General features: G+C 43.2%; 1 pseudogene; it reads right to left on the reverse strand.

Moving 5' to 3' along the window:
- Positions 1–18,698: 18,698 nt before the first annotated feature.
- On the reverse strand, positions 18,699–19,419 carry LOC114223059 (proteasome activator complex subunit 2 pseudogene; annotated as a pseudogene).
- Positions 19,420–27,014: the final 7,595 nt, after the last annotated feature.

A 27,014-nucleotide genomic window follows, 5' to 3' on the forward strand; every position in this document is an offset into this window, starting at 1 on the left:
TGGCTGAATCTTTGTGGTAGGGTCCCTTCCCCTTTCTTTGCATTTACAGCTTTATGGGTCCCCATTTTTCAGCAGGTTACAAACCCAAACTGTAGCAATCTCCAGAACCTATCCGGTGCGCTAAAGGGAATGGAACTGGGGACTGTCCTTAAATGGTGGGGCGCTGGTGGTGGCATAGTCCGCCCTGCCTGCTGGGTGGGCGCTTAGCAAACTACCGAAGCTTGCTTTCGTCTTTGTGGGCATCATCCCCATTTGAAAGCAAGTTTTCCCTGGGGCTTTGTTCTCTGTGGGAGCCACACTTGGGGGATCTTAAGGGTCCATCCCACCAGCACCCTCAGTTTTGGGGGGCACTTATCAGGGCAATAAGGCTCTTTCCTCGAGCAAGTGAGCCAGAAGACTTTGAATGCAAGTTGCTTGAGCTTTCATTAATAGATTTCCCTCCCCTCCCCCCATCCTCCCCCAGAATGCTTTTTGACCAAATACCAAAATAGCATTCTTGATTTACAGGTGGCTTTTAAATAGAACTTTTCATTAAGTTTGAAACGAGTTTATGAGAGGCCTCTATGCAGCAACTGTGAGGCATTTACGAGATCCGAGTCCAAGATAACATCCCTGGGCGGAGGGCCTCTTCCATTTCTAGCCTTGCAAACTCATTTTTGATGACACCCTTTAAATAACATGCATGGCCAAGTTTTTGTTCCCATTCTGCCCAAGCACGGGGATCTCATTGTGATAACTCCGGGCTGTATGTTACTTCATCAGGGTAACGCGGAATAATCACTGGCCCATTGCACTTCATTACAGCACTGTAATCAGTGGCGGGTCAATGTTTCAGCTACAGCTGCTCTGAACTTGAGCTGACATAGATATTGTGATAGGAAAGCACGGGGTAGGGGGGCATGCAAATGGCAGAAATTAGCATCCAGTCAGTAGGTTCTGAAATGCTATGTGCCCTCAGCCCAGGACAAATGCTATATGCCCTCAGCCCAGGACACCTCTCATTTTCTCTTGGATACAATACGATGGTCATAGAATAAAGGAATCCTTCAACTTGTGTTATGCTTCATAAAAGGTCATTGAAATGCCAGAGAATGTTAAATACCATGAACGTGTTCGGAGAATAACATTCCATAACACATCATCTAATTGTTTCTAATGGCCAGTTTTACTGGTGCAGTTGATATCTGCTTCTGTGTGTATCCAGTCTGTAGATGACTTTTTAATATTTCCCTGTTACAAAACAACAATAAATGGTCCAGAGTTGTAAAAGGGTTACAGGGTGACCACATAATTTATCTTCCAAAATGGGAATAAAACAGAGTGATATTAATAATTACACCGGGACAAGGGACATACGCCTGGACTGTTCCCAGAAAAAATGAGGCACCCACGACATAAAGCACAGCTATGATTTTTGTTCACTATCCTTTCCCTTACAGCCAAAGCTAGTGTCATCTGGAGATGACAAAGGTCATGAGCTTGGCCCTTCTCCCTGCTCCCCCAAATCCCCCCCGCTCCACCATCGCCTGGGTGAAATGCATTCCATTGGCCCATCTCGTCCTGTAATGAGTTGTTAACACAAGCCCGGACCTTCTGAGAGAAATCTAGGATAAATACAGAGATTAGAGAGTCATCCCTGCATGTGGACATTTTCATGGGAAAACCTCACTTTGGAAAATACCATTAAGGAAGTCAGAGACAGAAGAGGGAGAGCCGTGGAAGCAGGAGAAGAATGAGCCTAGAGAAAGGAGGAGAACCAGCTTCATGGAAAATGAGAGAAGCATTGACAGATGTTCACTGGATCTGGTGAGAGGAAGGTGTGGCTGCCAGCCTCCAAGATGGCTTCCGGTGGTCTCACCTCCAGGTATCCAAGCCCTGTGTGGTTTCTCTCACATCAATAGGGAAAGCTGTGTCACATATGGCTGAAATGGTAGAGTGTGACTTTTGAAACTAGGTCACAGAAGACATGGTGGCTTGCATCATCAAGCTCTCCCTTTGATCACTCACTCTGGGGGATGATAGTAGCCATGTCATGAAGAAGCTCAAGCAGTCCTGTAGAGAGGTCCTTATGGGGAGGAATTGAGGGCTCCTGCCAAGGACGGTGTGAGTGAGCCATCTCGGAAAGAATACAGTTACAAAGAATATTCCTTTTAGGCTTCCCACCAGCAATGTCCACGAGCTTCTTTTCAGGGGAAATCATCCTATAAGATGTGACTAAACATATAACTTAAGACACTGCATGCAAAAATCTACCTTAATACCTTGTAGCCATACTTCTCGTTTTCCAGGGAAATTGTTTGAGTCTCCTCTTAACTTGAGTCTCCCTCCCTCCACCCCAACATTTTCCTGTAGATAAAGTTTTATGGCACAGACTAACCCATATAAAATGGACCCACAGTAATTTTTCTAAGTGGGTCAACTTATAGCACAGGCCACCTGGAATTACTGGACAATGGCCAAATGGCATAAAACATTTTCGAAAAGACAACTGCAGTGTCATCACATGGTCTGAATCTGTTTGACTGAAAAAAAAAATGGAGGCATGGCTCATGGCCCTGCTGGAGTTTATTGACATTTCCTTCCTTTGAAGAATGCAAACTGCATGTGGCATTTGCGGGGTGAGCTGAGTTTTCTCTATTAGCTTCTCCAGACCCGGACCCTCCCTTTGCCCTGTGTTTCCTTAGCTAAATCACATCCCTTGATCCACTCGAAGTCATGAATTAGTAAAGAACCAACCAACTGCCCTATCTGGAGAAGACTGTTTAATCATTCATGCCTGGCTCCAGGAAGGATGCCCTTTGGAGGGCTATTTCTTTCCTTTTTTTTCCGATTCCCCTCAAGAGTTGACCAAAACAAATGTTATCTTGTTCCCTGCCCCCAGGTACTTTTTTTTTTTTTTTTTTAAATGCTTGGGCTCACAAATGAGAAAGAAAGGAAGGAAAAGGAACATCCAGGGCGGCTGTGTACAGCTGTAGAGACTGCGCACTTTACAAGGCTTGCAGCGAAAGGAGGGGAGTGCTGCAGAAATTCAGACCACACTCGCTTGTCCAAATGTGTGCTCTGGCCTGGAGCCATGTCCACTTAGAGGAGGGGTGGACACAAAGGCCCTGTCTCAGCTAACGCGGGTCCTGCCAACATTGTTTCTTTCCTCCTTCCTCTGTCTTCCCTCCTCTTCACTTTAGCAAAAACCTGTATGAAGTCTCTTGTAATTTGTTTTTCTCCCTGAGGAAAGGTTAATTCTTGTAGCCATAATTCATTCACAGGAAATTAGACACAGGAGCATGGGGATGCCTGAGATAATTTGAAAAGCCCCTTTGAAGCCCTTTTCCTTCAGGTTTGGGAAAGTTTCTCTCTCTCCCCCTCCCCCATCCTCAATTCCCGAGGGGGCCTCGCCCCAAGTGGGTTCCCTGTGTCAGGACTGGCATCCAGGACTGGCTGACTGAAGCAGGACACCCACATTGGATGTCTGGGAGGAACCAGGTGTGAGTCTTCCCAGAGTCCCCTGCTCTCCCCATCCTCAGACATTTCCTTCCATGGGTTTCAATCAAGTGTTTGAATGTTTTGGTGTTTGCCCAACATGATGGGCCTTTCTTTTGGATTGATACAGAATCACTGCTTCCGCGTTATCCGTTATCCACAAGGCCAGTGGACTAAAGTCCAGGCTCTCCACTCGTACTTGATGAAGGAAACTTTTCATCTCCTTTCCTTCTGAATTTCGTAGCCAGAGCAGGGACAAGTCACGGAAATGTCAGATTTGAGTTTTATCCTGGTCCCTGTCCACCTTGTGGCTTGGCAAGATCCATGGACTGCTTTAGAAAGGCTGCTGTATTTTATTGTCTTCGTGACGCTGTCTTTTCTGCTGTGAAGGGCAGCATTATGTAGAATGGCCTCGAGTTCATTCCTCATTGTAATTTTTCTAGCGGGCTTGGAAGCATGAAGGGGTTTGAGTATGACCAGGTTCTGGGAACAAATGGTACCAGGAGGGGAGCCCAGGTCTGTCTCAATCCTAAGTCTCTCTCTCATCTCTACAGCACATGCCAGAGCAGACACGCAATCTTGAAACCCCACCTGAGGTTGCTGCATTTCGCTTATTCCGACAGGTCAGCCTGCCCCCCGCCCCCCGCTCAACCCCCCGGTTTCCCTGTTGTGACCAGAGCTACTCTGAGCACAGGAATTGCCTTCACAAAATGCTTATTATCTTGCACACCACGATGTAGTAGCAGTGATGGATTACTTTAGTCTATAAACCAGTATCTAAGGTTGTGCTGGCTTCAAAACGTTCTTTGTGGGCTGGCCTTTTTAGTTTCCCATCTCTTTTCTAAAATGACGGCTGGGGAATTATTCTTTAAAAGTGCGCAAGGACATCCTTGATATAGCAGTAGTTAGTGCTAAAAATATGAGCTATCAAGCCATGAGACGACATGGAAGAAAACTAAGTGCATATTACTAAGTGAAAGTAGTCAACCTAAAAAGACTACACGCTATACAGGTCCAACTCTATGACATTTTGGAAGGGGCAAAAGTGTGGAGACAATAAAAAGATCAGCCATTGCCGGGCGTGGGACGTGGGTGAGGGATGAACAGGCAGAGCACAGAGGATTTTTCGGGCAGTGAAAATACTCTGTATGATAGAATAATGGAGCCATGTCATTAGACATTAGTCCAAGCCCACAGAATGTGTAACACCCAGAGTGAACCCCAAGGTAAATTCTGGAATTTGGGTGATTAGGATGTATCGATACAGGTTCATCCTTGGTAATAAATGTCCCACTCTGGTGAGTGATGCTGATAATGGGGGAGATGGCATGAGGGGGCAGGGGTATGTGGAAAACCTCTGTATCTCCCTCTCAATTTTACCGTATACTTAAAACTTCTCTAAAAAATAAAGTCTTAAAAAAAAAAAGTGTTCAAGAGACTAAAGCTCAAGGACATCTACATGATGACTCAGCCATCCATACCTGAGTGTATAACAAGAGAAACAAGTGCTTATGGTCATGAAAAACAGGTATAAGAATGTTCACAAAAGTTTTATTAGTAAGCGCCAGAAGCTGGAAACAACCCGAGTGTCCGCTGAAATGGTGCTAGAGTTAATAATGTGGAATAGTACCCAGCACTGAAAGTGAATACATTCCAGCTACGTGCAACAATTCAGAAATGTCTTGCAGATGTACTGTTAAGCAAAAGAAAACAGATGCTATAGATGATGTACAGTATGATTCCATTTACATAAAGTTCAAAAACAGGTCAAAGTGATGCATGATGAACGAAGTCAAACTGGTGGTTACTGACTGAGAACGGGGCACGAGGGGGACCGCTGGGTGCTGGGAACATTCTATATCTTGATCTGGTTACCTGGGTGTATGCGTATGTAAAAATCTATCACTTGAGATCTGTGCACCATTAAAAAAAATAAAAACAACAATAGAACACACAAGGGAATGGGGTTGTGGAGAGTGGGTGCTGGCTGGCCTCTGCCCATTGACCCAAGGTCTCTGAGGATACCCCTTGCAGAGCCCTCCCACTACATTCTTCTGAAGTCACTTCTGACCCAGAGGGCAGCCTTGATCCATCAGGAATGGATGTAATCAGTCATGCTGCTAGGGATCCAGTATCTGGGGTGCCTGTGGCTCATCCTTAGTACCTTCATACCCAATGACTCCTTGCTCACGTCATTTTTGCTCATGAGCAGATTCCCAATGGACTTGTAGCTTTGCCTTGAACCCAGGCCCACCGCTGGGGACACGGATGCCATGCCTTTCTCTTACTAGCATCTTCTTCCCAGATGCCTGAACCATATCTTCCACACCTCTAGTCATGGTGTATCAGATGGACTGATCTTGCACCATGTCTGTGTGACCTGCTTATGAGAACCCCCATTAGCTGGAGCTTCCTGGTGTTGTGTCCACTGCCTGGTTGCCCCCCCCCCACCCGCTTCATTATTGACAGGTCCTCCTGACACCAATATACTGGACCTCTGAGAAGCAACCCTACTGGTGGGTCACTTCACTTACCCATTGGCCCCAGCTTCCTCTCAGTCCCTACTGGGTCATGTTGATGAACCCCAAGTCCTGCAGCACACCCTCCAACAAGGATCGGGACAATTCGCTCCCATCAGCTGCTATGTTTCTGATATGCCCATACTGGACAGAATACTCAAGGAAACCCAGATCTGTCTTTAAAACCGTAAGACATAGAGTACAATGGACAAAAAGAAACATTTTAACACTTCCCTTTGAGCTCTTTCTTGTGGCATTTCTTTGGAGAGGAAAAGCTATTTTGCAACTGCCCATTAACTGTTAATGTTTTAAGGCACAGTGGGAAAAAGAAAAAGGCGAAAAGATAAGGGAATAATGTCTGTGAGACAGTCAACCTGAAAGGTTCACCACAACATGAACGGTTTCGAGCGTGTTCGATATGTTTCTATAATTTTGTTATTCATGAGACATAAGGGGAGTGAGAGAGCAAAGTAAACACAGCCACTTAGGAAATGGATGGAGCCCACAAAGAGAAACTAAGCCACAAAATACAGCAAAAAAGCAGAGCATTATAGGCAGAAAAATTACATCTGGGTTATTCTACTTAAATGGAAGAAACATAAATCACACCAAGGACTCATAGCACTGTGCATTGGAGAAATAACGGACAGACCAGCCTGGACTGCCCTCTTTCTTGTTCACTGAGTCGAATCCTATGCCTCCTGTGTGATCTGGCAGGAGTCCCAGGAGCCAGTCACGGTCCGGTCCTCCTGCTCAGTCCTGCCCGGTCCCGTCTAGTCCAGCCCCGCCCACTGTGATCTTGCCCCTGCTCTGCTCTCTCTAAGCCATCACGTTCTGCCCCTGCTGGTGTCTGCTCATCATAACCAGCGGTGGTTATGTTTGTCTTAGCTTCTGTCTCAGACTGCAAGCCTCTTGAGGGTTCTTGTGTCTTTGTACCTGTCTTCAGTGCTCTAGGCTAAAATCCTTATGTGTAGCAGGGGCACAATATACTCGTATACTTGGATATACTCATATATATGTTGGTTGATTAATTTCAAATACTTGTGATGGAATTTTCTCTGCAGCGACTGTGAGCGGGAGTTCTGCATGCACAGCACTTTTGGAGGTAGATGGTTAATTATAACTGAGTCAGCCCCTATGGGACCGCATTTGGACAAGCACATCCATTTACAGCAACTGTTTCTCTTCCTTTCAGTAGATTGACAAAAAAACAAGGCAACACGTTCAAAGATTTTCAATAGTCAATATTTTTGTCTAGATTTCTCCAATTAAGTATATCTGGAGGGTCACTGAGATTTGACAGCCAATGCCTTATACCCAATGAGGACATGGCAAAAATCAGTGATCTGGGCATTCACCTATTCTTTTCAAATATCACAATTCTCTTTGAATAAGAAATAGAAGAAGGGCTGATCTGTATGTATGCCATATTCTATCTGGGTTCTAAAATTTTGATAAATCAGGAATATCCAATTTTTCTACTGGGCCTACAGATACTGACATAGGCCTACAAGTCCATCCATTTTTCAACTTGGTTGGTTGACCTTCGTCAATGTGACCTAGGAAGAAAGGATGTCTAGCATATGTTAAATTCTAGACATGAGTTACACGTTGTGTTCATTTCCCACGAATGAGGCAGTGAACATAGAACCTTTTTTTTTTTGCTTGCATTTCCTCATCTATAAAATGAATATAATAGAACTAATATCCAAATGTTATGAGGATTAAATCAGGTAATATGTGTAATATGTAACCTTAGATTGATGACTCATGCATGGGAAGCACTACGTGTGTTGAAAAAATACAAATAAAACAAAGTTCATTCTCACAACAATGCTTTGTGACAGGTGTTTCCAAAAGCCCTTCTAGCAAAAATAGTTAAAAACCAGATGATTCATTTGTTTTCTATCCTTCGATTTACAAACAGAGGATATCATCAAGCAATCTTCTTGAACGCTTGGTGGCAATTATTTGTACAGCCTAGCAGTCTAACTTTATTTGTTTTGAATAAATAAACATAATTATATCCATTCTCAGGCCCCTAGGAAACATTTTCCCAGCACTAGGAGTGAAAAGATACACCACCATCTTTTTTTTTTTTTTTTTTTTGTAACTAAGTCATTTTCACACTGGCAAAGGAGAAGCTTAGCAGAACTGGAAAATGTCTTAAAATATTAATTATGTATTACTGAGTTTCATAAATTTTTTAATTTTCTGAAAGGCGTTAATAACAAGAACCCATAATGACTCAAGGGAAACAATGACACATTTGCATTTTATTAGTTAAAATAAATGCAATAATACTTCAGTTATCTGCTTGTCACTGGATACAGGCCATTTAATGTGTGTACATTTTCCCAACAACTAAACCTTGGTCTTTTGATTGTAAAAACTTTGATCATTTTAACTTTTAAAAATATGATAAAAATATATAACCACTCACTTTCTATTATTCAGACCATATTAAAATACAAAAAAAAAATGCTTAACATCATGTTAGGTTTTTTGTATGGGAAGCAAGAGTCAACATTTACTTTACTAGAGTATTACAGTGACATGTTCAGATATTTTGAGGCATGGAAGAACTTTTTCCCCTTTCGCTGAATGGCCTCACAATTACTGTGTTGGGATTTTATATTTTTTTATTAGCTCACGGAGCACTGTGGGGCTGTTGGGTTTCGCTTGTGAGGTACCAGTTACTGAAAATGATTGGAACTAGTTTTTGGGGATTGAGAAAAAGACAAAGTAGATCCAGCAGGCATTATTTTTTTTTATACTTTTCTTTTCCTTTTAAATTTTTTATTGTTACATTAATCACCATACATCATTAGTTTTTGATGTAGTGTTTCATGATTCATTACTTGCGTATAACACCCAGTGCTCCACGCAGAACGTGCCCTCTTTAATACCCATCACCAGGCTAACCCATCCCCCCACCCCCCTCCCCTCTAGAACCCTCAGTTTGTTTTTCAGAGCCCATCGTCTCTCATGGTTCGTCTCCCCCTCCGACTTACTCCCCTTCATTCTTCCCCTCTTGCTATCTTCTTTTTCTTTTTTCTTAACATATGTTGCATTATTTGTTTCAGAAGTACAGATCTGTGATTCAACAGTCTTGCACAATTCACAACGCTCACCATAGCACATACCCTCCCCAATGTCTATCACCCAGCCACCCAATCCCTCCCACCCCCCACCACTCCAGCAACCCTCCGTTTGTTTCCTGAGATTAAGAATTCCTCATATCAGTGAGGTCATATGATACTTGTCTTTCTCTGATTGACTTATTTCACTCAGCATAACACCCTCCAGTTCTATCCACGTCGTTGCAAATGGCAAGATCTCATTCCTTTTGATGGCTGCATAATATTCCATTGTGTATATATACCACATCTTCTTTATCCATTCATCTGTCGATGGACATCTTGGCTCTTTCCACAGTTTGGCTATTGTGGATATTGCTGCTATGAACATTGGGGTGCACGTACCCCTTCGGATCCCTACATTTGTATCTTTGTGGTAAATACCCAGTAGTGAAATTGCTGGATTGTAGGGTAGCTCTATTTTCAACTGTTTGAGGAAACTCCATACTGTTTTCCAGAGTGACTGCACCAGCTTGCATTCCCACCAACAGTGTAGGAGGGTTCCCCTTTCTCCACATCCCCGCCAACATCTGTTATTTCCTGACTTGTTAATTTTAGCCATTCTGATTGGTGTGAGGTGGTATCTCATTGAGGTTTTGATTTGGATTTCCCTGATGCCGAGCGATGTTGAGCACTTTTTCATGTGCCTGTTGGCCATTTGGATGTCTTCTTTGGAAAAATGTCTGTTCATGTCTTCTGCCCATTTCTTGATTGGATTATTTGTTCTTTGGGTGTTGAGTTTGATAAGTTCTTTATAGATTTTGGATACTAGCCCTTTATCTGATATGTCATTTGCAAATATTTTCTCCCATTCTGTTGGTTGTCTTTTGGTTTTGTGGACTGTTTCTTTTGCTGTGCAAAAGCTTTTTATCTTGATGAAATCCCAATAGTTCATTTTTGCCCTGGCTTCCCTTGCCTTTGGTGATGTTTCTAGGAAGAAGTTGCTGCGGCTGAGGTCGAAGAGGTTGCTGCCTGTGTTCTCCTTTAGGATTTTGATGGACTCGTGTCTCACGTTTAGGTCTTTCAACCATTTGGAGTCTATTTTTGTGTGTGGTGTAAGGAAATGGTCCAGTTTCATTCTTCTGCATGTGGCTGTCCAATTTTCCCAACACCATTTGTTGAAGAGACTGTTTTTTTTCCATTGGACATTCTTTCCTGCTTTGTCAAAGATGAGTTGACCATAGAGTTGAGGGTCCATTTCTGGGCTTCCTATTCTGTTCCATTGATCTATGTGTCTATTTTTGTGCCAGTACCATACTGTCTTGATGATGACAGCTTTGTAATAGAGCTGGAAGTCCGGAATTGTGATGCCGCCAGCTTTTCTTTTCTTTTTCAAGATTCCTCTGGCTATTTGGGGTCTCTTCTGGTTCCATACAAATTTTAGGATTATTTGTTCCATTTCTTTGAAAAAAGGTGGTTGGTATTTTGATGGGGATTGCATTGAATGTGTAGATTGCTCTAGGTAGCACTGACATCTTCACAATGTTTGTTCTTCCAATCCATGAGCATGGAACGTTTTTCCATTTCTTTGTGTCTTCTTCAATTTCTTTCATGAGGATTTTATAGTTTTCTGAGTATAGATCCTTTGCCTCTTTGGTTAAATTTATTCCTAGGTATCTTATGGTTTTGGGTGCAATTGTAAATGGGATTGACTCCTTGATTTGTCTCTCTTCTGTCTTGTTGTTGGTGTATAGGAATGCCACTGATTTCTGTGCATTGATTTTATATCCTGCCACTTTACTGAATTCCTATATGAGTTCTAGCAGTTTTGGGGTGGAGTCTTTTGGGTTTTCCACATACAGTATCCTATCATCTGCAAAGAGTGAGAGTTTGACTTCCTCTTTGCCGATTTGGATGCCTTTGATTTCTTTTTGTTGTCTGATTGCTGTGGCTAGGACTTCTAATACTATGTTGAATAGCAGTGGTGAGAGTGGACATCCCTGCCGCGTTCCTGACCTTAGGGGAAAAGCTCTCAGCTTTTCCCCATTGAGAATGATATTCGCTGTAGGTTTTTCATAGATGGTTTTTATGATATTGAGGTAGGTACCCTCTATCCCTATACTCTGAAGAGTTTTGATCAAGAAAGGATGCTGTACTTTGTCAAATGCTTTTTCTGCGTCTATTGAGAGGATCATATGATTCTTGTTCTTTCTTTTGTTAATGTATTGTATCACGTTGATTGATTTGCGGATGTTGAACCAGCCTTGCAGCCCAGGGATAAATCCCACTTGGTCATGGTGAATAATCCTTTCAATGTACTGTTGGATCCTATTGGCTAGTATTTTGGTGAGAATTTTTGCATCCATGTTCATCAAGGCTATTGGTCTGTAATTCCCCTTTTTGATGGGGTCTTTGTCTGGTTTTGGGATCCAGGTAATGGTGGCCTCATAAAATGAGTTTGGAAGTTTTCCTTCCATTTCTATTTTTTGGAACAGTTTCAGGAGAATAGGTAATAGGTATTAATTCTTCTTTAAATGTCTGATAGAATTCCCCTGGGAAGCCATCTGGCCCTGGGCTTTTGTTGTTGGGAGATTTTTGATGACTGCTTCAATTTCCTTAGTGGTTATAGGTCTGTTCAGGTTTTCTATTTCTTCCTGGTTCAATTTTGGTAGTTGATACATCTCTAGGAATGCACCCATTTCTTCCAGGTTATCTAATTTGCTGGCATAGAGTTGCTCATAATATGTTCTTAGAATTGTTTGTATTTCTTTGGTGTTGGTTGTGACCTCTCCTCTTTCATTCATGATTTTGTTGATTTGGGTCATTTCTCTTTTCTTTTTGATAAGTCTGGCCAGGGGTTTATCAATCTTGTTAATTCTTTCAAAGAACCAGCTCCTAGTTTTGTTGATCTGTTCTACTGTTCTTTTGGTTTCTATTTCATTGATTTCTGCTCTGATCTTTATTACTTCTCTTCTCCTGCTGGGTTTACGCTTTATTTGCTGTTCTTTCTCCAGCTCCTTTAGGTGTAGGGTTAGGTTGTGTATTTGAGACCTTTCTTGTTTCTTGAGAAAGGCTTGTATTGCTATATACTTTCCTCTTAGGACTGCCTTTGCTGCATCCCAAAGATTTTGAACAGTTGTGTTTTCATTTTCATTGATTTCCATGAATTTTTTTAATACTTCTTTAATTTCCTGGTTGACCCATTCATTCTTTAGTAGGATGCTCTTTAGCTTCCATGTATTTGAGTTGTTTCCGACTTTCCTCTTATGATTGAGTTCTAGTTTCAAAGCATTGTGGTCTGAAAATATGCAGGGAATAATCCCAAACTTTTGGTACCGGTTGAGACCTGATTTGTGACCTAGGATGTGATCAATTCTGGAGAATGTTCCATGGGCACTAGAGAAGAATGTGTATTCTGTTGCTTTGGGATGGAATGTTCTGAATATGTCTGTAAAGTCCATTTGGTCCAGTGTTTCATTTAAAGTCTTTATTTCCTTGTTGATCTTTTGCTTAGATGATCTGTCCATTTCAGTTAGGGGGGGTGTTAAAGTCCCCCACTATTATTGTATTGTTGTCAATGTGTTTCTTTGCTTTAGTTATTAATTGCCTTATATAATTGGCTGCTCCCATGTTCGGGGCATAGATATTTACAATTGTTAGATCTTCTTGGTGGATAGACCCTTTAAGTAGGATATAGTGTCCTTCCTCATCTCTTATTACAGTCTTTGTTTTAAAATCTAGTTTGTCTGATATAAGGATTGCCACCCCAGCTTTCTTTTGATGTCCATTAGCATGGTAAATGGTTTTCCACCCCCTCACTTTCAATGTGTGGGTGTCTTTGGGTCTAAAATGAGTCTCTTGCAGACAGCATATTGATGGGTCTTGTTTTTTAATCTAATCTGATAGCCTGTGTCTTTTGATTGGGGCATTTAGCCCATTTACATTCAGGGTAACTATTGAAAGGTATGAATTTAGTGTCATTGTATTGCCTATAAGGTGACTGTGACTGTATATTGTCTGTGTTCCTTTCTGATCTATGCTGCTTTTAGGCTCTCTTTTTGCTTAGAGGACCTCTTTCAATATTTCTTGTAGGGCTGGTTTCGTGTTTGCAAATTCCTTTAGTTTTTGTTTGTCCTGGAAGCTTTTTATCTCTCCTATTTTCAATGATAGCCTAGCTGGATATAGTATTCTTGGCTGCATATTTTTCTCGTTTAGTGCTCTGAAGATATCATACCAGTCCTTTCTGGCCTGCCAGGTCTCTGTGGATAGGTCTGTTGCCAGTCTAATGTTTCTACCATTGTAGGTTACATATCTCTTCTCCCGAGCTGCTTTCAGGATTTTCTCTTTGTCTCTGAGACTCGTAAGTTTTACTATTAGATGTTGGGGTGTTCACCTATTTTTATTGATTTTGAGAGGGGTTCTCTGTGCCTCCTGGAATTTGATGCCTGTTTCCTTCCCCACATTAGGGAAGTTCTCTGCTATTATTTGCTCCAATATACCTTCTGCCCCCCTCTCTCTTTCTTCTTCTTCTGGGATCCCAATTATTCTAATGTTGTTTCATCTTATCGTATCGCTTATCTCTCGAATTCTGCCCTCGTGATCCTGTCGTTGTTTATCTCTCTTTTTCTCAGCCTCTTTATTTTCCATCATTTGGTCTTCTATATCGCTGATTCTTTCTTCTGCCTCATTTATCCTAGCAGTTAGTGCCCCCATTTTTTATTGCACCTCATTAATAGCCATTTTGATTTCAACTTGGTTAGATTTTAGTTCTTTTATTTCTCCAGAAAGCATTTCTTCTAATAACTTCCACACTTTTTCAAGCCCAGCTAGTATCTTTAAAGTCATGATTCTGAACTCTAGGTCCGACGTCGTACTAATGTCAGTATTGAGTAGGTCCCTGGCAGATGGTACTACCTCTTGTTCTTTTTGCTGAGGTGATTTTTTTCGTCTTGTCATTTTGTCCAGAGGAGAACAGATGAATGAGAGAACAGAATGCTAACAGGTTAACAATATCTTCAGCAAATATACTCTATACAAATCAGAAAAGACCTGAAACCAGGGGACAAGAAAGGGAAAGAAAGAAGAGGAAAAAAAAAGGAAAAAGAAAAAGATAAAAACAAACAAAAACAGAACAAAACAAAAAAAAACAGAATATGATCAAATATGATCAGGCTAGTGCATAGATCAGTGCCACACACTAACTTTTGGGCATATTTTGTTCTGTTAGAAGAAAGTGCCTGCTAAAATTTTAAAGGAAGAAAGACTTATATATGTACAAAATAAGGGTTGATACAATGAAGGGACGGCAGATAACTGTAAAGATGAAAATTATAAAAGATTTTATAAAAGGAATTGATAAGAAGTTGCTTTTTAAAAAGAAAGAAGAAGATTTAAAAAGAAAAAGAAAAAAGAAAAAAAAGAAAAAAAAGGGAGAGAATCTGATTAGGCAGGAGAATAGAACAAAGCCATACACTAGTGATTTAGGGTATATTTTGATCTGTTAGACGAATTTGTATCTCAAAATTTTAAAGAGAGAACAACTTATATATATATATGCCAAAAATAAGGGTAACTAGTATGACGAGATAAAAATATGACTCTAAAAATGAAAAATAAAAAATGTTTTTTTTAAAAAAAGGGATTGATAAGATGTTTGAAAAAGGGAAAAAGAAAAATTAAAAAAAAACCAGTTAAAAAAATTAACTTTGAAAAACTAATGAATTATGGTAAAAAAGCCATGAATTCTATTTGCAGTATTTCCCTTAGCTGGAGTTCTCCCGTTCTCCTTGATCGGTAAACTTGGTCTTGGCTTGCTGGCTGTTCTTGCTGATCTTCTGGGGGAGGGGCCTGTTGCCGTGGTTCCCAAATGTCTTTGCCGGAGGCGGAATTGCCCCGCCCTTGTGAGTCCGGGCTAAGCAAACTGCTCAGGTTTGCTCTCAGGAGCTTTTGTTCCCTGCAAGCTCTCGATACAGCTTTGGAGGACCAGGGTGAAAATGGTGGCCTCCCAATCTCCACCCGGAGGAGCTGAGAACTCTGGGCCCCGCTCCTCAGTGCGCCCCCAGAGAAAAGCAGTCACTCCCATCTCCCTGGTCTCCGGGCGCACTCCGTGGTCACCCGGCCTGTGATCGAGCGTTTCTATGTCTGGCACCCGACCCTGTGTGGAGTCTCCAAACCCAGCAGATCCCTGCGGTGCGCTTCCACGCCGCTCCTCCCAGGGGAGGAAGGGGAGTCTCCCCGGCTCTGCCACTTGTTGGGTCCCTGCTGGAGGAGCAGTGGCCTGACTGTCACCGATCACAGTTTATGGCCACCCCGAGCTGAGAGCCCGCGCCTCGGCTTCGTCTCTGCAGCCGGCTTCCCCGCTCCGATGCCTGGGAGCTCTGCCGCACTCAGGCACCCCTGGTCTTTCTGTGACCCCGAGGGTCCTAAGACCACACTGTCCCACGAGGATTCCACCCCCAGCTTAGCCACTGGAGCGACGTCCCTCCGCGGAGCCGACTTCTAAAAGTTCTGATTTTGTGCTCCGCGGCTCTATCACTCGCCAGAAGCGGCCGACGGAGGCCCCCTCCCCTGCCGTCTATCCTCCCGAATATCGCCTCGGATTCACTTCTCCGCACGTCCTACCTTCCAGAAAGTGGTCGCTTTTCTGTTCAGAGTGTTGTTACTATTCTTATCTTCGATCTCCTGTTGAGTTCGTAGGTGTTCAGAATGGTTTGATCCCTATTCAGCTGAATTCATGAGACCAGCCGAAATCTAGGTCTCCTACTCCTCTGCCATCTTGCTCCGCCCCCGATCTCATTCCTTTTGATGGCTGCATAATATTCCATTGTGTATATATACCACATCTTCTTTATCCATTCATCTGTCGATGGACATCTTGGCTCTTTCCACAGTTTGGCTATTGTGGACATTGCTGCTATGAACATTGGGGTGCACGTACCCCTTCGGATCCCTACATTTGTATCTTTGGGGTAAATACCCAGTAGTGCAGTTGTCCAACAGGCATTATAAAGTTTTATACCTATAACCATCTACTCAAGACTAAGAGCAGGTGTTGTTAGTGATTAAAAGGAAGGGAGAGGGGGTCGGTAGGAGGAAGAGAGCCAGAGGGCATCCAGGAAGTTTTCTTTCTCACCTGAGACTGGTGTAAGATGGAGGCTGAGCCTGCCCAGAGTGGGGAGGGCTGATGGATGCAATGAAGTGTTCTGGAAACACTGGAGCCAGAGGGCATAGACTCGGTTCCAGAGAACACATTCTGGGTGCTGGTGGGTGCACACACGAGGGCCTTCTCCGGAGACACCATCCAGGTTAGGAAAATGACCCAGGCTTCTCCCTCCCTCTGGAGGAGGATCCAAACTATTGAAAACATTTTTGATGTTTTCACAAAAATAATAAACTTGCTCGAGAATTTCAAATTTTCCCAATCAGTCTAACATGGCTGCTCACTAAAGTTATTTATTGATCGGGCTGAATTTTAGAAGTTGAAGGCAGTGATGCCTTTGAGCTAGAGAAGAAACAAAAACAACAGAGAAATGGCGAAGGGCTCTCAGTAATTTTAAGAAAAATTCTGGGCAACTAATCTTGTTGCGTTCCACCCGCGACGTTTAGTTAGCAAGGCCAACTTGGTAAGGCTTGATCGTTGCTCTGGGATGCTTGGCCATGTATTTCTTCTTGTCTCTCATACTTGTCCTTGGCTTTTCCCAGGCCTCAGAATGAATCCTCCTATGCCAGGAGCCCACAGACATTACTGGTGTCCTACAAATTGTCTTGCATTGCAAGTAATGATTTCAGGCATGTTTTTGGGAGACATACAAATATAAGGGGGGTTGATTTTGACATTCATTTTTATTGTATTGGTATTGTGATTATTATTATGGTTTTTCCTTTGAATATGGTCTAATAACTTCCCAAAGCACCCCCACAGTGTTAATTTCCTAGCATGGGGCAACCACTTGGGGGTAGACTCAGCCACCAGTCTTCTCCTCAACCCGAAGAGAAGGAGGCAGGGTAGTTTCATTAAGAGGAGATTTTGCTAAATATATTCCAGGCATCTGCTTCTGTGACCATATCAGAGCTTCACAACAAAGCAACTTTGCCAGATATTGATATCCAATTAACTGTTATAATAATGCTAATAACTAACGTGTGCTGAGCATTTATGTGGTAGCAGGCATTGCTCTGAGCATCAGATGTTCATTAATTTATTGAGTTCTCCAACGACTCTGAGGTGCTAGTGTGACCTGGTCCCAGAAGAGGAACAGAGGCTCAGAGCAAGCAAGCAGCTTGCTTGGGGTCACAGAGCAAGCATGGGCAGAGCCCTGGGCCTGCCCTCTCATTGCGAGGTTATACGGCCTCTTCACCATTGTGTTAGGAGGCGACTTGTGTCTCAAAATTCAGCTAGTCCAAGACAGAGGCAAGAACCCAACTGGATGCTCAAATTGCCTCAGGTGAGAGGAGAGGTGGTCCATAGAGTATATTAAACTTCATGCACTTTATTCCATGTCCACAGGATCTTCCTCAAGTGGAAGCTTGTACTTTGCGGGAGTAGACGAAGCAAGACAAGGTAGATTGCAGGATTGCCCTGCAAAGGCAGGGATTTTGTATGGAAATGACATGTACGTGAAAGAAGCCACTCTTAAAGACCACATATTGCATGATTCCATTTATAGGAAATGTCCAGAATAGGCAATCCACGGAGACAGGAAGGACATTAGCGGTTGCCAGGGCCTTGGGGGAGGGGCAGATGGGGAAGCGGGAATGACTGCTGGAGGCTAGCAGTTTCTTTTGGGGGTGATGAAAATACTCTAGCATTGACTGTGGTGATGGTTGCTCAACTCTGTAAATATACTAAAAGCCATTGAAGTGTACACTTTAAATGGGTGAATTGTATGGTATGTGAGTTATATCTTAATAAAGTAGTTATTAATAATAAAAAACTCACGGAGTGTTGAGTCTGACCCCAACTGTCTCCAGGCAGAGGTGGCTTGAGAAGACAGGGGCACATGCGGATTTCATAAAATTTGCTTATTAGGGGGCAGAAATGGCCGAATAATTAAACGTATATAAATAATTTATGTTGATCATAAAAAATTTAAAACACCCACAATCTTGACACTTAGACATAATCATTGTTAACATTTTTGGGTTTATCCTTGAGAACTTTTTCTATGCCTTTATAAGGTACATGGAGACACCAGATCATGCTACCCCTATTGTAATTTGCTCTTCTCATTAAACAACACTCTGTCACAGAGGTTCTCCAAATGCGATGCCTGCCATTGGCATCAGTTATCATCTGGGGACCCTGAAATGTGAAATCTAGAGGCCCAGCCCAGGCTTCCCAAATGAGAAGCTCTGGGAGTGGGGCCATGAGTCTTGCTTTAGTGAGCCTTCCAGGCAATTCTGATACACGGTCAAGTGTGAAAACCCCTGCCCTGCCTTAACTGTGTGTGCATGTAAATACATGTGGATTTCTGTCACAATTTTTAACGATTGATATTCCAATTTTTGGCTACTGTAAGTAATGCTGCAAAGATCATCCTTGTGCTATCCTTGCACACTTTTTTTTTCCACACAAAGCATAGGTCATTTATTATTATCATTATTATAATTTTTTGGCCCCCGACTAGTACATAGATGGCTTCTCTTCGCCCTTTGGGTTGATAATTTTCTCTAGGTTGCTGCTGATGATACGATAAAGCTCAGCATAGGAGGCCCTCAGGTCCAGCACCATGGCCCTGAGCTCGCCATAGGCTGCCTCATCTCGCTCATGCACCAGGGCCCGGTAATCCATTACATGAGTCTCCTTAGAGGCCTTGGCCACAGCATCCCCAAGTTCAGAGAAGTACTTGGAAATGGTTGTCTGGAAGCGTCTACTTTTGTCTTGATTGCATTTACCCTCTCCAGCACCTTCTCCTGGATTGCCACCCCAAAGTCATTTCCATCCTCAATCTTGGGGATCAGATGCTGGGTCCGTGTGATCACCAGAATGCATTTTTCTTTGAGAGTCGAGACTTCTGGCTTAACCAGGGCAAGTAGGGTGAGAAAACTTCTCATTTCCAGGGAGAAAGCCACACTTGGGAAATTCTTTCTTTTCCTGCTTATCTGTTTCCATCTCATCATCCTTGGGTTGGAGGGTCTGGGATGGGGATGTCCAGTGGGGTCTGGAGAGAGGTCAGGTCAGCAACATTGAGTGAGTCCTCTTGCAAGAGTTGATTCGGGTATATGATTTTCTGTGGCAAGAAACTGTAGAGGAATTCCTCTGCCTCCTGGAAAAGACTTTACCTGAAGACATCCACCTGCTTGTGGGCTTCCCTGCTCAGGTGCACCCCGCAAGGCTTGACCATGCTGCTCCAGTTGCAAGATCTCTGGTCTCTCCTTGCACACTTTAATTAATTTCCTCTGACACATTCCCAGAAGTGTATGCACTGGGTCAAAGTCTAAGGCTTTAGATATTTATTTTCAAATTGCTCTCAAAAAAACCTTCTTAATTTACATCCCTACTTCCAAATAAGAGAATGCGTATATTTTTGACAATTCTGGCCATTCTTTTTTTAAATCCATCATAGTACAAGAAGTAAAAAGATAGGCCATTGGGTTTTAGCTTATATTTCTTTGATTACTGGTAATACTGAACCTTTGTATGTGATTATTGACTATATTTCTTCATTTGTGAATATCTTAAGCCTATTGCCCAAATTTCTATGGAATTTTTCATATATATATATATGTATACATATGTATACATATATATATATATATATATATTTCTGGTAGAATTTAATACATTGTCAAGTAGTAAGAATACTAACCCCTGAATATCACGTATGTTGAAAATACATTTTCTGGTTTACTTGCCTTTTAACTTTCCTAGTTTTTTTTTTTTTTTCTGTTTAGAATGAGCTTAAAATTTTAATATCATAAAATTTTATTTTGGTGACATTCTTTGGAAGGATTTCCCATCTGGTTTTATATAAATATTTACATATCTTTTCTTAGTACTTTTACATTAAATTGTTTAATCCATATGGAATTTATGTTGCTGTAAATTGTCTTTTGTTTCCAAATGGTTGTCCCTAGATTCTTTATTGACTAGTCCTAATTTTCCTGCTTGATCTGAAATTCTAACCTTATTATATATACATTTTTTAATGGCTTGGGTCTGCTTTTGAATTTCTTGGTCTATTTAATTAATCTGTTTCTCTTGGAGTCAGTTTTGATTATCAGAATTCTAATACATTTTAATAATTGGAAGGACAAATACTCTCTCTTCATTTTTTTTTCCTTCCCCCAGACTTTTTTCCTGGTTATTCTCACATATCACATAGTCTTCAAATACACTTTAGTCAAGTTTGGAAAGGAGTATTAGAATTTTGATTTAAATTACATTAAATTCACAGCATGATTTGTCACTGTCAATATCTTTAAAGAGAACGTCTTTCTATTGTGGAACATGTTATGTTTTCCACAATTTTTCAGATATCTTTTTGTCTTTTGTTTAAAGATTTATTTATTTATTTATTTAAGCTCTAAACCCCAAGTGGGCCTTAAACTCACAATCTCGAGGTCAAGTCACACGCTTCACTGACTGAACCAGCCAGGCGCCCCAGACATCCTTTTGTCTTCCTGAGTAGAGTATATAGTTCTTTTCATATAGATTATAGTCATTTCATGAGAAGTTCATTTCTAGGCATTATATATTTATGACTGCTATGAAGCACATATTTTCTAAGTGGTTATGGACACATTATTGATTTCTGTAAACTAATTTTATAACCATCCACCTCATTGAAGCCTCTTATCAGTTCTAAGATTTTCTCATGGGTTTTCCAAGTAGGACAGTGATGATGATTTTTTTCTCTGCAGTCTCCAGCCTTTATTCCTGCTGTTTCATACTCTTTTCTATCGTATTAGCTGGTGCTTCCAGAACAATGTTAAACAGTCATTACAAGTAGGCATCTTTGATCTCTTCCTGCCTTTTCATGGCAATGTCTTCCATTTTACAGTTAATCATGATGATGGCTGTTAGTTTAAAAAAGCATATTTTATTTTATATATCTGCATATATATACATACACATACACATATATACACATCCATCCATCCATCCATCACGTCTGTTAGTGGCCTACATTCTTGGTTTACTAAGACTTTTTTTATTTCATTATTTTTTAAAGATTTTATTTTTTAATTTGTCAGAGAGAGAGAGGGAAAGAGCACAAGCAGGGAGAGTGGCAGGCAGAGGGAGAAGCAGACTCCCCACTGAGCAGGGACCCTGATGGGGGCTCCATCCCAGGACCCTGGGACCATGACTTGAGCCGAAGGCAGACGCTTAACCGACTGAGCCACCCAGGCGCCCCTAAGGTTTTTTTTAAACATAGACATTACATTTTATCAAACGTCCCTTCAGGATCTCTCAAGATGATAATGTATTTTTCTTTCATGGCCTTATTTCACAATTATTGTCAAATTAACATTAATTGAGCATCTACTATGTTACCATTTTACTAAAAACAAAAACAAAAACAAAAACAAAAAAACATAGACACAGAGACACATCAGAAGAGCTAAGTTGTTTGGTTCCCCAGATCTGAGCAGATAGGAGCTGCCAAAGAGAAAGAAGGGATGGCTGGAGAGACTCGGGTGTGGTCATGTAGCCATGGTCAGGAAATGCCAAAGGATCCACACAGACCCTGTATCTCTGCTGTTCACATCCTCGGTCCCCACTAAGATCTCTTGAAGGATCTCTTAAAACAAAGCTTGAGCCTACTAAGACTGTGTGTGTGTGTGTTTGTGTGTTGGGGGGCAGGGGGTGTAAATCAGGCATCTGGGTGGATAGCCACAGTGGCTAAAATGATGGTGCAATTGAACGGACGAGGTCCTCAGCGTCCCTGCAGGGTGTGCTGTTAGCTAGTTATCTTACCAAATTGGGGCGGCTCAAGGTTGCTCAGGGATGTTACTATTATTATCATTGCTATAATTAGGAGGTTGATCCATAGAAAACTGCCATTTTTATCGGCAAAGCATGGTCAACTATATGATCTGACCTAATGTAATTAATAATGACCATTTATTATCTGTTCTATATCAGCAATTGTATCTGTAGTTTCTACAGGCCATTTTGTTTTGTTTCTATAACAGCTCTGTGAGGTAGGGGCTATCATCCCAATCTACAGATGAGAAAACAAGCTCAGAGAAGTTAAGAAAGTCCTTTAAAGTCACACAGCAAGTAAGTGGTAGAGCCAGGAGGCAGATTCAGGTCAGTCTGACCCCAAATCTTTCTCTTTCTCTTTGACAACAGGACGGTCTTAGGTCTGCTTCATTTACTGGTTCTCCCTGGTGGCACACTGGCCCAGAGGGGGAGTAAAGTCCGCTCATTCCAGTCCCTGACGGGAAAGGGGTGCGTGCACTGTGGAAATTTGATAGCTTCCACTCTGTGGAGCAGGGGCTTTCCAAATGTGGTCTGCCGACCCGCAGCATCACCTGGGAACTTGTTAGAAACGCCAATTCTCACCACCCCCCCCCCCCCCCCCCGACCTCCTGAATTAGAAACTCCAGTGGGTGGGGCCAGCGGTCTTAAGAAGCCCTCTGGGTGATTGTGATGCAAGCTAACATTTGAGAACCACTACCCTGGGTAACCGTAATGACTGCTAACGGGTACTGAGAACTCGCTCTGCACCAGATCCGAACCCGTCTGGGAGTCCCTACAAGGTAGGGGGTTATGATCAGCATAATTCCTACTTCTGCAGAGGAAGCACTGGCGTGGGGCAGAGGGTGAATGGATTGCCTGAGGCTCTGCAGGGAGCAGACGGTTGAGTCTGGGTTCGAACCCAGCCCTTCAGAAAGAGCTGATGGCCTTCACCACTGTGTTCAGCCACCTCTGCTCATCACGTGAAGCCTGTGGTGCCTCATTCTCTGCGGAGTGTCTTCAGCAAAGGGTGGATGGAGAAGAGATGGTGCTGATGATGTAGGACCAGGGCTTTGGAGGAGCTCGTCTACCATGGGCATCCTTCGGATGGGGAAGAAAGGGAGCCATGGTTGTGGCATACAAGTTTCCATTGAGGAGGCTGGGGCATTACAGATAAGGTGCCCTTGTTTTCCTTCCCACAGGCCAGATGCCTTTATTCAGTCCCTTTGCAGCAACTGCACTTTGTCTGCAGAATGCCCAGTGCGAGTCGGGGGCTTTGTATGTTGAGGGTCTTACTGGGGATTATCGTAAGGCAAGAATAATGGTGATATTGTTTGCAGAGCCAAGGAGGAAAATCAGACCCGGGTGGAGGATTTATTTTTCCTCCATAAAGCTGATGGGGGGCTCTTCAAAAGTTCACTGACTGTGGCGCTAAGTCTCTCCATTTGGAAACACTCCTGGATGCAATGGGCAGATTCCCAGCTAATACTGTGCACACCCCTCTATCACCCAGCATCCAATTCCCAGCGAATTTTGCAATATAGTGACAGTAATGGAAAGCAAAATGATCTCTAAATAATGGTTTAAGATGGCTACTTGATAAAGGGCACTGCAATAATTATGATCAATGGAGCATGGATTCAATATATATTGCCCATTTAGATGCACCAGATTAGCTTAACAGCTTTCTTTAATGTTCTGAGTATTTTGTGTGTGCGCTCGTCTGTGTGTGTGAGTGTGAGGTGTGTGTGTGTGAGAGAGGGAAGAAGGAGAGTGAGGAGAGAGAAGGGAGGGAGGGAGGGTGAGGCAGCCCGCAAGCTGCTATGAGCATTACTTGGCTTCCTATTGATCAATGTGGTTGCGGTGACACAGCGCTGAGCAAAGGAAATTGAGATTCAGAAGTTGTGTGATCCATTACCAAGAGCAAGCACTCAGGTGTCATGTGTTTCAGACAGGGCCTTTGTAGAGGGCGGTGGAAGCAGGGAACGGGGTGGAGGAGAGACACCTGATATGAGTTTAGTCATTTTGCAGAGGGCACTTTCTGGATGACGATTTGGTGTAATCACGGAAATTAGGCATGCAGGCAGCCAGCCAAGAGAATCCCTCAACATCCCAGAGCACCAGCGCCATCAGCTAAGTGAGCTGGACAGGACTTGTTTTAGAAAGCTGGGCTAGCCGTGGAAATGTGTTTTACCAGGAGGAGGGAAATGATTTACTTGACATTGGTCCTAATCCGCCCTCCTGCACCGCCTCCCCAACCCCCCGCAGGAAGGAAATTTTCCGTGACAGCTTGTCTAGAAATCTGGGTCTGTTCCCTACCTTTTATGTTTTTGGGTTGATCCCAGGTAACACACAGGGTCTGTGATCAGCGTGTAATGATGAGGGCAGTGTACCATATGGGCTGAAATTCCTTGAGATAATGAGGATGAAATGATCGCAGTCTTAGTCCTGACTTGCTTTGATTTGTCAGTTAAAATAAAGGCCCTGTCTCCGCCCTCTCATGAAAGGACATCAGTAGGCAGTGTCCCTGTTCACAGGGGGAGAGGCCAGTCCCCTAACCCGATAATCTCCACTGATGTCCCTGCTGATTGGGAGTGGGTGCGGGGTTAATGGGCTCGGTGACTGTTTGGCTTGGAAAGGCAGCTGGAGTTTAGGTCATAATAAGGGTCGCTAACTAGTTCGCTGAGCATTTACTATGTCCTGGGTGCTTTGGTGCAGTGCTTCCCAAAACTGTGATGCAGACACGCATCACCCAGGGAGCTTGTTAAAATGCAGATTCTGATTCAGTAGGTCTGGGGTGGGGCCCGAGGGTCCACATTTCTAGTAGGATCCTGGTGGTGCCAATGCTACTGGTCAGCAGACCACACTTGGAGTGGCAAGGGTCCAGTGCCCAGCCTCATTGGATTCTCACACGAACCCCACAAGCTGGGTGCTATTATGAATGCTGTTCTACAGAGGAAGCTGTAAATGGACACGTAAAGAGGTCAAGGGTCTTGCAGGATGTCTCACAGCTCTTAAATGACGGGTCTGAGGCTGGAACCCAGGCCTTCCATCCTTCTCTTCCCTCCGGGGTGCAGCCAGGAGGCGGATGCACGGCAGAGTGGGAAGACAGGAACAGCCTATATTCCTGAGTGGCTATTTGGAGGAGAGGTAGCCCGCAGAGTCGCCCGACCCGATGGGATGAGCAAGAAATACGCTTCGGTGTACAAAGCCACGAGAGCCTAGGACTCGTCCGGTAAGCAGCTAGTGTTTATTAGCCTGACAAGCACCATCAGACTCAACCACTCACTGCGCTCCTCATGATTCCTGCTTGCCGCTGGTCATCAGGCATCCAGATTTGTCCAGAGCATCAAATTGTGAACCAGCTGTCCAAGCCGGGCCAGGCAGAAAGTGGATATGAGGGAGTCCCCCCTCACGGAGCGCTGGGAGGGGAAGGCGACGCCGGTGTTACTCTTGAGCCCTTGGAGTGGTAATGCTGAGCCTTAGGGCTTCACTCAGAGCTCATCAACACCTCAGACCAATTTTCGAATGCTCCAGGCTTGATTAAACCCAAGGCACGGTTTGCCAAGTCTTTCTCCCCCACTTTAATTTTTTAGATTGTGTAGAATTTGAGTAAAATTTAATCCAGATGTTTCTGATTCGTTTAAGTTTAAATCACCAGAAAATGCTCTTAGGTTGCTATTTGATGTTAAGAGGTTTTTCAAGCATTCCCCCCCCTTCTTAATTGGAGAGGTCACATTTGGGTAGGGGGAAAGCCGTCCCCTGCACCTAGAGGTTTCATCTGATTTGATTTGAAAACCCATTTTTGTGAAATCTGAGTCAGAACTCCATTTTCCTTTGACCTTCGTTTCAAATCCCTACCATGAGAATCTCCGAGAGAGAACTGGTGTCATTTGCACGTAGTTGATATCGGGGATTCCCGTTTGAAAAAAATCATACCCTGGGACCTGGCCTCCAGCCCTGGGAACCGACGGGAGCAGGCAGTGGTCATGCCGTTCATCAACTACAGGAGCAGCGACTGGGCCAGGTGAGCACACCGATTTTGCTTAATTTTGCTACCTGGGCATATTGCTAAGCCAAAGTCCTTCAGTCTGGCACCAAGCGTCTGACAGCTGATTAAATGGGTTCTTAGGCAAGGTTATAATCTGTAGCCGAGGGCAGTGGTTCTCAAAGTGTGGTCCCTGACCCATAGCATCGGCATCCCCTGGGAACGTCACCTGGTAACTTATGAATTTGTGAGTCCCATCTAGGCCTACTGAATCAGAGATTCCAGAGGTGGGGTCCAGGGGCTGTGTTGGAATAAGCCTTCCAGGTGCTTCTGATGTTCCCTGAAATTTAAGAATCGCTGGTGCTCTGATGCATTCACAGGTGATTCAGATGCTCCCCTCTGGGTAATACTTGTCATCTTACTCATAGGATTTTGCAGGGATTAATGAAATAACATTGTTACACGATTGAAGACACTCAGAACCAGGCTCTATGTACACGGGGCTCCACGAGTGACCTTTCCGATTGAGTTGGAAGGCCAAAGAAATCAAACAACCACTCGAGTTGACTTTTTTCCCCCCTCTGAATTAACTTTATTTTTTTTGTCCAGTGTCTGCATTGAATGGTTGCTCAGGGGGCCATAGAGATACAGGCCAAAGTCCTGTTTTAAACAGTAACACCCTTGATGTGAAAATTCTTTTGGGAGCCACCGTAGGTTTCTGGAGCTTGAACAATACAATCCCCTCAACATTCGAGCTTTTATGATGTGCACGTAGAGGGATCATTGGAGTTGGCGGGTGGATGTGACGGGGTCTCCTCTCTCCCTGAGTTTATTCATGCAGCCTGACATTCGTCAGGTGTTAACGGAGTTCTACATTCTGGTACTGTCCTAGCCGTTCTTGGGGGTTCCCACCAGACACTGAGCTCAGGTTCCCAGACTAGACGTTGACTAGGACAAGTAAACAAATGGTCAATGAAACCAAGTCCTAGACTGAGCATTTCCCTGCAGCAGTGGGCGTGGAGGACAGCCAGCATGGGCAGTGGGGT

The sequence above is a fragment of the Eumetopias jubatus genome, unplaced genomic scaffold (assembly GCF_037043125.1).
Source record: "Eumetopias jubatus isolate StellerSeaLion01/CBP00866 unplaced genomic scaffold, mEumJub1_p1.0 scaffold_17, whole genome shotgun sequence".
NCBI classification, from domain to species: domain Eukaryota; kingdom Metazoa; phylum Chordata; class Mammalia; order Carnivora; family Otariidae; genus Eumetopias; species Eumetopias jubatus.